The sequence below is a fragment of the Ptychodera flava genome, chromosome 3 (genome assembly GCF_041260155.1).
Source record: "Ptychodera flava strain L36383 chromosome 3, AS_Pfla_20210202, whole genome shotgun sequence".
NCBI classification, from domain to species: domain Eukaryota; kingdom Metazoa; phylum Hemichordata; class Enteropneusta; family Ptychoderidae; genus Ptychodera; species Ptychodera flava.
Window position 1 is genome coordinate 4,254,141 of NC_091930.1, and position 16,030 is coordinate 4,270,170.

Sequence of the window (16,030 nt, forward strand, 5' to 3'; positions counted from 1 at the left end):
ACTTCAGTATCATTCACTATCAAAACAAAAAATTGAAATAAAGTTGAAGTCATTTTAAAAGCACTACCATGTACCTTATATCCCCCAACCCATACAGCAATTTTCTAATATGTTTGCAAACTAACATAATATACCCACGCTTTCATTGCAGTGTAATGGGATACTAAACGATTCCCTCTACTCGACACTAGAGATGACCAAAGAAATAGATTCATTTCCGCGACACAAATATCATAAGTTATTGCAAATCTTATTTGGTAATGTTGGAATGGTTTGATGGGATCATAAAGTGACTGCAAAACTGTTAACTTGAACCCCCTCTCTCTCTCTCTCTCTCTCTCTCTCTCTCTCTCTCTCTCTCTCTCCCTCCCCAGCTCCTTTTTACTATTTCTGTAGCAGCTTAAATTACCCTAGAACAAACGTCACAATGTTTTGCAGTTTGTGTTAAAATGCTTCACCATAATACCGAAAACGCCTCCTCTTCAACGAAGCCCAGAAAGGCGTATGTATGTCTGACAAAGGTTCTAACACTCCAGGACATTAATGCACAGATCAACATTTATTGCGCTGTGTCACTCCATTCTGGGCCATGTGCCATTAATATGAGCGAGTGCCCAAAAATTATCCGGAAAATTGATAGTTTTAGAATTTGAAGACAGATGGAAAGGAAATACGCAGCACATTAATGTGAAGAAATACCACCCACTCTGGAACCCCAGAGCGTTTTGGAGGATCCATAGACATTTAGCAGGCGGAGCGTTTGCATAACTGCAGAGAGCCATGCACACAGGACAGTGAAACTCAACTAGAAGGTGATAAGGGTTCGCTGAACATGTTAAAACCCTTGTACTGAGATATGCATTCGATTTTGATACATGGCGAGCAGTGCTTACTGTACGCATTTTGAAATTATTTCTTTTATTTTAACTCCCATGATAACACTTTACTACGTTTACTGTGAGCCAAAGATGCATGGGACAGGCATGTCTCATAAGGGGACCTGCCCACACTATTTGGCAGTGTAAAGATATATAAACGGTCGACATTCTTATAATTAGGCAAATTAACGCTTGTTCCCAACATAACTCTGGACTACTTTGAGGCGGTGTTTATAATGAGACTAGAGCCAGTGTAACGCGGCAAAAACACAGTTTAAGTCTGTCTGAATCAATTTTCGTAATTGCTCTAAGAGCCATCTCCTTGACAAAAAATGTCAGAATATGATGTAAAAACAACATTTCTAAATTAAAGCTGCAAGCAGCGTTGGCGGGGCCCAAGCGATTAACATGGTTTCCAGTTCGTGCAGTGATTTTATTATGTGCAAAATTTCAGCTTGAAAACAGTCAAGTCCTTGTAAATAAGAATTTCGAACATAATCTCATATTTACTGTCTGTTTCAATCGTAATCGTATGTTTTATGCAAAATACAATATGGCGGCAAAACCACGTGACCGATCAAATTGCCTTTCACAAACTTGAAAGAGCTCTCACTAAGAATGACAAAAGTGGAATTTCATTGCCATCAGTGTTGTGGTTCTGGAGAATAAGATTTTAGAGATAAATTGCGATTTTTGCAAAATCAAATGTGGATTCTGAAACTGAGCACAGTTAGCTACCAAAAATGTCTTTCAAAAGTACAAGACATATGAATTAGATGCCACTCAAAATTGACGATACTGGAAGGCTGAAATATTCCATCAAATTAATGTATTCATCTCTGAAATTTTGAGTGTAATAATTGCAAATTTGGTTGTAATTCCATTTAGTCATATATTTTTTCATTTCATCTTTAGTGTTCAAAGTTTTACTTTTGTATAATTTTATGACAAGAATGTGAAAATATAGAAAATCAAGCATGGTGACCCCATCTTTTGTTTGTAATATTATCTTTGATAATTTTGACAATATTTATGTTCAGTTTATACAACTGCGTTCGTGTTCTACTCTCTACAGCATGTTGAACTGTGCAGTATTCAGCTTGCTAGCACAGCCAGTGTACGTGTACCATGCATCAATGCTGACAACTGACTGTCAGTCTGGACTCTAATTAAACTATCACCTAATACATATTTATATATACTGTTTTTGTCGAGAAACTGAACATTGTGTGTTTGAGCATGCTGTAGGGAGACAGCAAGAAACTGTAGTTGATATATTGGATCGAAATATTGCAAAAATCATCAACGGTTGGAGCTTGTGCCCTGTTACTAGGCTCAAGTCTGATTTTTTTACGACAAATCACACATGTTTAGATTTTTGTCGAGATAAAAGTCATGGAATGTGACAAAATGGTTGTAGATTCTTTACATTATTACTAACATTACAACATTTGAATGACATAAAAATGGTATTCATTGTTCATTAAATTACCTACAAAAACTTGGAATCGGAAAATGTAAAACATAAAAGGGAACCAAAACATTTTTAAGTGCCCCTACAGGTGGGGCAATATTTCAAGTTCCCTCTCTACTACCCTCAAAATTTTCGAATCACCGTTCCTGAATTTCTCCAGCCCCCTCTAACCGGTTTTTGTGAACGCAGCCTTGGTAATAAACCTGCAATCGCTATCAGTGCTGTACTGTACATGTCGCGCTTTAACAGCATGAAACCTGCTTCAGCACACCAGTTTTTCAAACGAATTAGATATCCATTTTCATACCACTTCAAAAGTAAAATACTCATAGACTTGAGATATTTGTGCATGTTAGACTTTCGATACATTTGCTTTACGATTGAATTTAGCATGGAGCTTTGGTAGCTCCATGAATTTTAGCAAGCGATGCTCGGACAGCGCACACAACGAATCGATGACACTTGGGTCAGGGGTCATCACAAAAAAAATCAGTGCGTATTCACGGCAAGCTTGAATCATGTCACGGATCACGGAAATCATGGATCATAAATCCAAATGTTCATGTCTATTACTTAAACAGAACCCTAAAATATGAAATACATAATTTTTGATATTGAGAACCGTCTTTTTGTTTCACTGACGATCAAGTTTAATGCTCAAATATCGCGACAAGAATATAATTGCGCATTTGCTCTACTTCTACGTATGCTTTTGCCGTTACCTAACTTTCCAAATTCACGGTAGACTTTCCGCAATAGTAGTTTGATGATTTTGTTCAATATATCGCGCGTGGTGGAAACCGCAATTATCCATAATCACACAGTCACCTACAGCCAAACACGGATTTCCAAACTAATCCGTAACTTGAACAGCCCCTCTGAAAAGGTTCAGTAACTTAAACCCGTTTGATGGGCCAACGATCACATCGGGATCATCGACACCCGTTGCACTGATAGGGAGGTTGATCGTATGGAAGTAACTGGTGTCTCTGCGGTCCGGTCCAGATCCAGACCGCAACGAAAATACGGTCGTTTTGGCCGAAATTGTTCTCTATTTGGGCATGGATGTAAAAAGAAGAGGCAATATCCTTTCCCTATCTGCTTTTACCTCCTAACCTACCGCAGAAAAGTTGCGATTAACTTCTTCTAACGTCCAAAACCGCTCGCATTCTGAAACATAACGTACTCGACAAGTTATTTAAATTTACCCATGTAGATCGCCATTGTGAATCTCGCCGAAGAGACCCAAGTTATCTCTACAGACCGTTGCAGGGCTGTGGTGGAGGCCGTATAACGCCGGGAACACACACCTGAACGCAGGGCTACTTTTACACTAATAAACCTCACGAAGTGCATGGTTACTGAGTGTTCCCACTGTAATAAGTTGTGCAAAGAAACGTTCTGAACAGCTACACTAACAACTGAAATGGTCACACCTATTTAGACCTAGAACTATTATAAGAGCGTCCAGCTTTGATTAGCCATTTTACCGACAGGCTGTGAGTGAGCAGCCATTTTAAACCTAGTTTCCTTCCCAACTGACAACAATCAATAAACAATTTGTAGTTGGTAATTGTAGCTGCCTTCTAGCTGCATCGTAAACTGTGATTTGTGAATGCTTTAGTGGGGTGAAGGCGATGTGAGACACCTGAGTGTGGTGAACGCGATAGCGGGCGGGGTGAGCGTTACACAAAGGAGTTTATCCCGGAATCCCGAGGACACCGCGACATTGCACTTTTTATATGATATCCAATATTTACGGCTACTAGATTATACAATATCGAAGTTAGATTGGCTCGGCTAGATCTATAAGGTGGTGGTAATTTGACAGAATTCAGTATCGCCTAGTATCAAGGTTAGAGTCAGTCCCTGGAATCATGGATGTAAAAAATAGCATGCTGGAATTAAGTCGGGTTTTACCAGAACAGTAAGGCGGTGAAATTTCCGATATATATCGGATATTTACCCGCGATTTGACAAAATCTAGTATCGTTTAGTATCGAAGTTACAGTCAGTCCATGAAGTCGGTTTTATGAAAACATGTACATGTAAGGTGGTGAAATGTCCGATATATATCGAATCCCCGACCGAAACTAACTCCACTACTGCACAGACTCAGATAACGCATAAACCTGGCCTGCGCTGCGCTGCCTAATTCCAAATAGGTTCGTATGGATATAGGAGAGACACAAAAGAAACTACGATTTTAAAAATTATTTTAATTTTTAACATTTCACCGACTTCAATCAACTCTAGGTGCATCGTACCGTGCATTTGTAATGCATTTGCATTGTTTGGATGTCTCGAAACTACCGAAAGCGTACAATGACCGGACTATAAAAACAGGGGATCTTGAAACTTTTTCGCGCATGCTCATTTAAGCTTTTGTAAAATTCCAACGCTATCAACTCACTATGCCCAAGAAGTCTGCCGTCAGTCATCGGCCGACGTACGACAAAGCGACAAATTATTGTGTTCAAAGAGTAGACAATTAAATGACAAAAATGTCGATAATATGGCTGATATAAGGATTATTTTTGATTCATTAGTAACAGTGATGGAACCGGCATAATTAACGATGGTGGACATGGTTTTCTCTCGCCTGCGCGATTGCGCAAATCGCGCATTTCCAAGCCATTGTCTGCCATGCTGGTAAAGTTACTGACAGCGCGGAAGTCGCGCACAAAACAAAGCAGGCAAAGACACCGAAGGAAGTGGATGTTTACTGACTGTTTCCACTATAATAAGTTGTGCAAACATACATAAGATGCCAGGTCGCACCTATTTAGACCTAGAACTATGGCAAGAGCGTCCAACTTCTCCGATATTGGATATAGGCCTAAACCCGCGATTCGACAGAATCTAGTATCGTTCAGTATCGAAGTTAGAGTCAGTCCTTGGAAGTCGGGTTTGACCAGAAATGCAAGGTCACGATATATATCGGATATTTAACCGGGATTTGACAGAATCTAGTATCGTCTAGTATCGATTTTTGAGTCCCCAAATCGCCAATAAATATCTGGTAAATATCGGCGACTTCACAGACTGTGCGTGCCGAGGCACAGGGCAAGTCATTCTAGTATTGTGTACTATCGATATCAGAGTCCCCAAATCCCTGATAAATATCGGGTAAATTTCGGCGATCTCTTAGACCGGGCATGCAACTGCACAAAGCAATTACAGTGAAATTCGATCAAGCTGCAGAACTTCATTTAACAAGGTGCTGTTTCAATGGATATGTATCAGCGATATTTACGACATTAACAGCTGGACTTGATGTGGTCTTGTTTACATTTTTAATCAGCTACATGCTCTCAGTTACACAACACACCAGGGCCATTCCATGCATGTCAGATAGAGAAACATAAACAAATCACCACACCTTGCAATGTCATGTATCTGTCTTTTTTATCATGATGAACAAGTGAGCGTGCATTCAGACACCTACATATAAAAATACCCGAATAGCTTCATTTATGGTCCTTGACACTCACATATCAGCTGTGCGTAGACCCCAGTAATTGTGCCCTGGCAGGACCTTGTCTCTATTCAGTCGATCACACCGGTCGGCCACCCCTTAAAGTTAGTGGCACACTCCTCTAAGTACTTCCATCGCAGTATACTCGACAAAGTACAAAAGCTGGTCGCAATAGTTGCCTTACACAAGGGGCCGAGATTAGGGTGCGTGTGACTGCTAGCTGAATTTGACAGCGGGCATTGCAGTCTGTCGTGCCGTCTTTGATTTTCAAGTGTACAATATAACATACATCACTGATCGATCTTCTGACTGACGAGGTTTTAAACTGCAGCCTTATGAACATTGGGGCGACTTAACCGATCCAAATGCCTTTCGCAAACTTGAAACTGCTCGCACTATGAAAGATATGAGTAAAATTTCAGTTGAATGTGTGTATTGGTTCTGGAGAAGAAGATTTTTAAAGATTAAATTGTGATTTAAACAAAATCCATTATGGCGGCCAAATTACGTGACTGATCAAAATGCCTTTCGCAAACTTAAAAGGACTACCACTAGGGAAAATAAGTGTGAAATTTTAGTTCAATAGGTGTATTTGTTCTGGAGGAGAAGATTTTTAAAGATTAAATTACGATTTTTCACAAAATCCAATATGGCGGCGGAACCACGAGAGCGATCCAAATGCCTTTCGCACACTTGAAAGAGATCACACTTTCGATGATAGATGTAGAAGCTTTTTGCAAACTTGAAAGATATCACTGTAAGGGTGACATGAGTAAAATTTCATATTAATCAGTATTTGGTTCTGGAGAAGAAGATTTTTAAAGATTAAATTACGATTTTTTGCAAAATTCAATATGGCGGCCAAACCACATAACCGATCCAAACGCCTTTCGCAAACTTGAAAGAGATCACACTTTAGATGATAGATGTAAAATTTAGTTCAATCGGTGTGTTAGTTCTGGAGAAGAAGATTTCTAAAGATTAAATTGTGATTTCACAAAATCCAATATTGCGGCCAAACCACATGACCGATCAAATGCCTTTTGCAAACTTGAAAGAGATCACTGTAAGCATGACATGAGTAAAATTTCAGCTTAATCAGTGTTTTGGTTCTGGAGAAGAAGATTTTTAAAGATTAAATTACGATTTTTTGCGCAATCCAATATGGCGGCCAAACCACATGACCAATCAAAACGGTTTTCGCAAACTTGAAATAGATCACACTGTAGATGACATTTCTTAAATTTTAGTTCAATTGCTGAATTGGTTCTGGAGAAGAAGATTTTTAAAGATTAAATTGTGATTTCACAAAATCCAATATGGCGGCCAAATCACGTGACCGATCGAAATGTCTTTTGCAAACTAAAAAGAGATCACTGTAAGGATGACATGAGTAAAATTTGAGCTTAATCGATGTTTCGGTTCTGGAGAAGAAGATTTTTAAAGATTAAATGACTATTTTAGAAAATCCAATATGGCGGCCAAGGTCACGTGACCGCATGCGATTTTATTTGCAAATTCTAAAGACCTTAGGTCATGCTTACTATACAAAAAATTTCAAATCGACTAGACCCCTAGGACTTCTGGAGAAGCCATTTTTAGGTTTTTGGAAAAACCAATATGGCCGCCAGGTCACGTGACCAATCAAAATTTCAAGGGTCAGGTGCACGAGTACTAATTAACACCTATTAGCCCTGCAAGTTTGAGAAGTTTTCGTTCAGCCGTTTAAGAGATCTAGGTCGACAAAGAATCGGCAGAAGAAGAAGAAAAAGAGGATTAAAGCTGCAAGCAGCGTTGGCGGGGCCCAAGCAATTAACATGGTTTCCAGTTCGTGCAGTGATTTTATTATGTGCAAATTTCAGCTTGAAAACAGTCAAGTCCTTGTAAAGAAGAATTTTGAACATCATCTCATATTTACTGTCTGTTTTAATCGTAATCGTATGTTTTATGCAAAATACAATATGGCGGCAAAACCACGTGACCGATCCAATTGCCTTTCACAAACTTCAAAGAGTTCTCACTAAGAATGAAAAAAGTGGAATTTCACTTCCATCAGTGTTTTGGTTCTGGAGAATAATATTTTAGAGATAAATTGCGATTTTTGCAAAATCAAATATGGACTCTTAAACTGAGCACAGTGACCTACCAAAATTTGTTTCAAAAGTACAAGACATATATGAAATAGATGCTACTCAAAATTTACAATACTTGAAGGTTAAAATATTCCATCAAATTAATGTATTCATCTCTGAAATTTTGGGTGTAATAATTGCAAATGTTGGTTGTAATTCCATTTATTCATATATTTTTCATTTCATGTTTATTGTTCAAAGTTTTACTTTTGTGTACAAGAATGTGAAAATGTAGAAAATCAAGCATGGTGACTCCATCTTTTGTGCAGCTTTAATATTTGATTATTCTCATATGCCAGAATTCAAAAAATTTCCATGTGTTCTTCCTTGTATTGCTCTCTTGCCTGATCTTGTTTAGGTATAATGTTTTACTGTCATGAGCGTCATTTGACACAAACTCTTCTTCAACTACCATGTATATTAGAGTCAGAGCTATCTCTGTCACTGCTCACGTATGCAGTAACAGTGGCACTACTGTACCAGTAACAGGGCAGTATCTGATAGTGAGAGTTGCCCATAGGCAGTACCTGTATTAACTTTGATAATGTTGACAATATTTTTGTTCAGTTTATACAACTGCGTTCTTGTTCTACTGTCTACAGGATGTTGAACTGTCCTGTGTTCAGCTTGCTAGCACAGCCTGTGTATGTGTACCATGCTTCGGTGCTGACAACTGACTGTCAGTCTGGACTCTAATTAATCTATCACCTATATATTTATATATACTGGCTTTGTCGACAAACTGAACATTGTTACTGGCAAGTCTGATTTTTTACGACAAAATACACATGTTTAGATTTTTTCGAGATAAAAATCATGGAATGTGACAAAATGGTTGTAGATTTGTTAAATTTGTTACGTGCAGAGAAAACGAACAAAAGGGTGAACTCAGCAGTTAACGTTTAAACAAAATTTATTACGAAAATAAAACTAATTGCTAAGTCAGGGACAGAGTACAAGCTTTAAAGTGTACAGACTACTTATCTCAGCTGGGACGGCAAAGCTCCAGTCTCAGAGTTGTAACAGTCAGTCGGATGAATGAACAGTCCTTTGGCTTGCAGGCTTGAAGCTGCACAAAGTCCACAGTATAAATCCAGCGTTGGCAGTGAAGGTCTTGAAAGTCTTGAGAATGACTACTGCTGGAGTTTAGTAACACACAAGAGACACGATCCCAAAAGTCTGACTGGAAGCTGAGCACGTCCCTTTTATAAAGGCATATAAGAACAATCTAGAACTTTTATTGACATGCTAATTACTGTTCTAAAATTATCTCCCTTACACAACTAATCAACTTTCCAGAACATTCCAAACATGACTAATTGAATTCAAGGTTGTGAGGTCATCAAGGGCAGTGACCTTGAGAATGTTCTAGACTAATTGAACTCAGGTCATGATGAGTGTGGGGGAAATGACCTACATAACACACCCCCCCTCTTCAAAAAAAGAAAATTTTTCAAAGAAAAATCTTTCTTTTACAAACGTAATCTTGAAAAGGATTTAAGTACTCAAATTTGTTGTACTCTAAAGTAAAATTTCTTGAAAGTGAACAACAATAAACTCTAAATACGAGAGAGACAGTCTGCAATTAAATTGTCTCTGCCTTTGATATGTCTAATGTCAAGATTAAACTCCTGTAACATTAAACTCCATCTTAGCAATCTCTGATTTTGCCTTTGAATTTCTGCAGAAAAACAAGAGGGTTGTGATCAATATAAACCACTATTGGCTGATTTGAAGAAGTAACATAAACTTCAAAATGCTGTAAAGCTAATATCAAAGATAAACACTCTTTTTCAATTGTAGAGTAGTTTCTCTGGGATTTGTTAAATTTGTGTGAAAAGTAGCAAAAAGGATGTCCCATGACTATCTTCTTGCAATTTGTTGTTGGAAAACTTGAAATGGCACTGAATTTGGCATAAAGTATGCACGGCAAAGTCCGGTTATTTTTACTGAGTTCGATAAAGTCATTGTTCGGCAAATACTTGGCTTCCTCCTGGAGATATTCCGCTTTCGCAGGATTCAGTCCGTCTGGATGTTGTTCCACTGGATTACTGTCGCAGACATCTTCGTTGTGGTAGATGATGTTTGTCCTCGTTGGAACATCTTGGAACAAATGTTCATGGATTGGTTCTTTCAGCTGTTGTTGGTGTTCTGGCTGGAGGTGTGCCAACTTTGTAGACTCCAGCTTCTCCAGGATTTCTGAGTTCTGAAGCTTGACCGAGCCCAGCTTTGAGTTTAGAGTATTTTCACTCAAGTCAGTTTCAGTATCACTATCTTCATAATGGTTTGAACTGACTGCACTGACAGGCTGAGTTATAGTAGGATTATCCCTATCAAATATGGCTTAAGCATATTTATGTGACATAGCTGTTTTTGTTTTCGCCTGTCAGGTGTTATTATGATGTAATTTAAATCACTCAATTTCTTATCAATTAGGTATGGCCCAAAGTAACGAGCATGGAGTGGTTTGCCAGGAACCGGAAGTAGAACAAGAACTTTTGACCTGGTTCAAACTTCCGTTTGAGGTGCTTTTATCATATTTGGTTTTCATTGACTGCTGAGATGACTCAAGATTTTCTCTGGCTAATTCACATGCTTTAGAGAGTTTCGTACGAAAATCTGACACATATTGCAAAATATTCAGACAATCATCATCGTCTGATAGGAATTTCTCTTTAACGAGCTTAAGTGGGCCACGGACTGTATGTCCAAATACAAGCTCAAATGGGCTAAAACCAAGAGACTCCTGAATTGACTCTCTAACAGCAAAGAGCAGAAAATGAATTCCTTCATCCCACTGCTTCTCTGTGTCAAAACAGTAGGTCCTAATCATGTTTTTCAAAGTTTGATGAAATCGCTCAAGAGCACCCTGACTTTCTGGATGATAGGCGGATGACCTATACTGTTTAATGCCTAGCTGATCCATTACTTGTTGAAAAATACCAGACATAAAGTTGGAGCCTTGATCGGACTGGACACATTTAGGGAGGCCGAATAAAGTGAAAAATTTGACTAAAGCTCTCACTATAGTCTTTGTCTTTATGTTTCTCAGTGGTATGGCTTCTGGGAACCGAGTTGATGTACACATAATTGTCAACATGTACTCATTTCTGATCTTGTTTTTGGTAGGGGCCCAACACAGTCTATTAGTATCCTACTAAATGGTTCTTGAAATGCAGGAATTGGTTGTAAAGGGGCCTTTGGAATGGTCTGATTTGGCTTTCCTACCATTTGACATGTGTGACAAGTTTTACAGAAATGTGCTACATCCTGCCTGAGATTAGGCCAATAAAAGTGACTGAGAATTTTGTGATAAGTTTTCCTTACTCCCAAATGACCAGCCCAGGGGGTTTCATGAGCCAGGCGCAATATTTCAGCACGATAGGGCTTTGGAACCACAATTTGATGTTTATAGCCCAATCGTCATCAACCAAGACATCTGGAGGTCTCCATTTACGCATGAGAATACCAGATTTTGTATAATAGGAAACAGAGCTATCTGAAGTTTTACCTTCATCATCTACCCTGTCAAACAAAGACAAAATATCTGGGTCTTTGTGTTGTTCTGCAATGAGATTTGATCTAGAAAATGTCTGACTTTGGTCAGCAGAAGTTTTACTGGAAGTTTCAAATCCACGAGGGATAACGGAATGATCCGTGTCAAACACCTGACTGAGAAAGGTGTCATTTAAGTCAACATCTGTGACATTATTTTTGAGAGTATTTTGATTCTCGGAAGTTTTCTTTGACATGGCTCGAGTAATGGCACATGAAGGAAATAAATCGGGTATCTCTTGTTCAATTGGCTCTGGATCCTGATCTAAACTAGGATTATCAGTCACAAGTGGATTAGTAATGACCTTGTCCCCAGCAAGGTCGTTTCCAAGAAGAAGGTGAATCCCTTCGAAAGGCAAAAAAGGCCTAATACCTAAAGTCACAGGTCCAGAAACAAAGTCCGAAGACAAATAGACATTATGGAGGAGGAACAGGAATGAAGTCATTGCAATCTACCCCCTTAATAAGAACTTTAGAACCTGAAAATGACTTTTCAGAAAACGGCAGGGTATCTGCCAACAAAAGAGACTGGGAAGCCCCGGTATCTCTTAAAATTTTGACAGGGGTAGCGGAAGAAAAATCACTAGAAAGTGATATAAAACATCGTGAATAAATGGTTCGAAAATACCCATAATGCTATCTTGAGAAGAATTGACCTTGACCTCATTAATTGGGGATAAGAGGGGTTTAACCTCAGAAAATGTGTTGCACACATTATTAGACTCTAATTGAGTTGATGAAGAAATAAAGCCGGTGGGCTTAGATCCACTTTGACCACTTTGACCTTCACGTTTTCTTTTCAATTTGAAACACTCTGACATTAAATGGCCGTCTTTCTTACAATAATTACAAGAAAGTGTACCAAACTGTTTGTCAGAAGGAGATTGAGACTTGGGATCTGATGATGTGGGAGTGTTACTTGAACTCTGTGAACTGTTGTCATTTGATTTTCTACTGTCCTTTGAAAAATTCTTGGACGAAAAGGAGGAGTTAAATTTACCTGCATTGTTTCTGTATGAAAAGGACTGGGATGGTTTGCTGAGAAATGAAGATTTGTGGGTCAATGAATAATCATCGGCCAAACGTGCAGCAACCTCCAATGTATCTGCCTTTTGTTCATTGATAAACGTCTTGATGTCACTCCGAATGCACCTTTTAAATTCCTCAATCAAAACAAGCTGTCGTAATTTGTCATAATTCTGACTGACCTTTTCCGAAGAACACCAACGATCAAACAGTTGTTCTTTTGTTCGAGCAAATTCAACATAAGTTTGATCCTTCACCTTCTCACAATCCCTAAATTTCTGACGGTAAGCTTCAGGCACCAATTCATAGCCCTTGAGAATTAATTCCTTTACAGAATCATAATTGAAGCCTGCTCTACTGACAACTGAATGTAAATTTCTCTGGCTTTACCCACCAAAGCACTCTGCAAAAGCATAGACCAGGACTCCTTAGGCCAGTTCAGGCTCTGAGCAATTTTCTCAAAATGAAGGAAATATTTATCAACATCCTTTTCTTGGAAAGGGGGAACTAACCTGAAATGCTTAGTGATGTCAAACTTGTCTGAAGGGAAGAATTTTCCTGACTGTCCAAGCTCTAAACGTCTCATTTCTAACTGCAGTCGGTGTTCTGCTAATTCTCTTTCCTTTCTTTTTTCCTCTCTTTCTTTCTCCCTTTGTCTTTCTTCCATTTGCAATTCTTTTTCTTTCATTTCCAATTCCCTCTCTTTCTGTCTTTCTTCCATTTCTAACTGCATTTGTATTTTTTCTTTTTCTAATGCCTGTCTCTCCTTTCCATTTGTAATTCTTTTTCTTTCATTTGTAATTCTTTTTCTTTTTCTAATGCCAATTTTTTTAGCTCGAAATCTGCCTGTATTTCTAATTCCAATTTTTTGAGTTCGAAGGAAGACTCAGGCTCATAATCTTTTAAGGCAGACTCCTCAAAATGGCCAGAATTAACTAAATGTTTTGCAATCTTGAACTGTATTTCTCGCTTGCGCATAGATCTTTTGACATCTACTTTAAGGAAATTGGCCAGTGCTATGAGGTTGTCTTTTCTGAGGGAATTAAATGTGTCCTGATCAAGGTCATCCATAAATTCGTCTGGCTTGAATTCCGCCATGATTGAATTTAGCTGAGTTCACAGTATACAGTAGTTTTGAAAAGGTAGGCAAAATGTTGTCAAACGGCTCAAAATATTCGTCTCCCGGACGAGCCCCCAATTTTGTTACGTGCAGAGAAAACGAACAAAAGGGTGAACTCAGCAGTTAACGTTTAAACAAAATTTATTACGAAAATAAAACTAATTGCTAAGTCAGGGACAGAGTACAAGCTTTAAAAGTGTACAGACTACTTATCTCAGCTGGGACGGCAAAGCTCCAGTCTCAGAGTTGTAACAGTCAGTCGGATGAATGAACAGTCCTTTGGCTTGCAGGCTTGAAGCTGCACAAAGTCCACAGTATAAATCCAGCGTTGGCAGTGAAGGTCTTGAAAAGTCTTGAGAATGACTACTGCTGGAGTTTAGTAACACACAAGAGACACGATCCCAAAAGTCTGACTGGAAGCTGAGCACGTCCCTTTTATAAAGGCATATAAGAACAATCTAGAACTTTTATTGACATGCTAATTACTGTTCTAAAATTATCTCCCTTACACAACTAATCAACTTTCCAGAACATTCCAAACATGACTAATTGAATTCAAGGTTGTGAGGTCATCAAGGGCAGTGACCTTGAGAATGTTCTAGACTAATTGAACTCAGGTCATGATGAGTGTGGGGGGAATGACCTACATAACAAATTATTGCTAACATTACAACATTTGAATGACATAAAAAATGGTATTCATTGTTCATTAAATTGCCTACACAAAACTTGGAATCGGAAAATGTAAAAAATAAAAGGGAACCAATAAATTTTCAAGTGCCCCTACAGGTAGAGCAAAATTTCAAGTCCCCCCTCTACTACCAACAAAATTTTCGAATCCCCCTTCCTGAATTCCTCCAGCCCCCCCCCCACCATTTGTTTTGTGAACGCAGTCATGGTAACAAACCTGCAATCGCTATCATTGCTGTACCGTGCATATCGCGCTTTAACGGCACGAAACCTGTTTCAGCATACCAGTTTTTCAAACGAATTAGACATCCATTTTCATAGCAGTTCAAAAGTAAAATACTCACAGATTTGACAAATTTGTGCATGTTAGACTTTCGATACATTTGCTTAACGCTTGAATTTAGCATGGAGTTTTGGGAGCTCCATGAATTTAGCATGGAGGTAGTAGGATGAATTTAGCAAGCGATGCTCGGACAGCGCACAGCGTATCGATGACACTTGGGTCAGGGGTCATCACCAAAAAAATCAGTGCATTCACGGCCAGATTGAATCATGTCACGGACCCGGGGCCACGGATCGCGGAAATCACGGATCATAAATCCAAATGTTCATGTCTATTACTTAAACAGAACCCTAAAATATAAAACACATAATGTTTTGATATGGAGAAACATCTTTTTTTTCACTGACGATCAAGTTAGATGCTGAAATATCGCGACTTGCGCATTTGCACAATATATGAATGCGTAAGTACGTCGACTGTACTCTGCGGACGAGCGAGCGCCTTCTCTGAAATCTGTTTCCGATATAACGTCACAATACCTGAAAAATTCTTGCGAATTCATCTTCAAGGAAGCCAATTCACACAAGTTTCTAACGTCAGTAAGGATATTTGCTTATTGGCAGCAATACACCACCAACATTTTCGCCGTTCAGGAGTGCCTTACTCGCTCTACCTTGTTAAAAAAGCCGTATGCTTTTGCCGTTTAAATTTACCCATGGAGATCGCTATTGTGAATCTCGCCGCAGAGACTCCAGTTAACCACAGACCGTTGCCGGGAACAAATACACCTGAACGCAGGGCTACTTTTGCACTAATAAAACTTCACAAATTAAGGAAGTACATGTTTACTGAGTGTTCCCACTGTAATAAGTTGTGCAAACAATTCTTCTGAACAGCTACACTATCAACTGAAATGTCACACCTACCCTCCACTGTCTATGTTTAGACCTAGAACTATGGCAAGAGCGTCCAGCTTTCATTAGCAATTTTACCAACAGGCTGTGAGTAACAGCAGCCAATTTAAACCTAGTTTCCATTCCCAACTGACAACAATCAATAAACATGTAGTTGGTAATTGCAGCCGACTGCTAGCCGCATCGTAGACTGTGATTTGTGAATGTTTTAGTGGGGTGAAGGCAATGTGAGACATCTGAGTGTGGTAAACGCGATAGGCGGGGTGAGCGCTATATTATCCTGGAATCCCGAGGACACCGCGACATTGCACTTTTATATGATATCCGATATTTACGGCTACTAGACTATACAATACCGAAGTTAGATTTGCTTGACTAGATCTATAAGATGGTGAAATCTCCAATATGTATCGGATATTTACCCGCGATTTGACAGAATCTAGTATCGCCTAGTATCAAAGTTAGAGTTAGTCCTTTGAA